The sequence below is a fragment of the Heliconius melpomene genome, chromosome 5 (assembly GCF_056956725.1).
Source record: "Heliconius melpomene rosina isolate 202511_hmr_F chromosome 5, ASM5695672v1, whole genome shotgun sequence".
Classification (NCBI taxonomy): Eukaryota; Metazoa; Arthropoda; class Insecta; order Lepidoptera; family Nymphalidae; genus Heliconius; species Heliconius melpomene.
In genome coordinates, this window is record NC_140393.1 from 1,214,844 (window position 1) to 1,215,100 (window position 257).

A 257-nucleotide genomic window follows, 5' to 3' on the forward strand; every position below is an offset into this window, starting at 1 on the left:
AAATTGCCAAATTATATATAAGTAATTTAAACATGTATTTTATATGTTATACTACATGTAAAATCTAGTTCAATTATTGATTGTAAATTCAAAACGTATTAATTGTATATACTTTAATAAAATAAATAATATAAATCAATTGAAGTATTAAAGATAAAATTGAGATTGTAATTTGATTATAACGTCCTTATTAATTAATGAATATTTTGTTGACATTTAATTTAACTATAGGATGAAAACAGCTAAAATAAAATAAC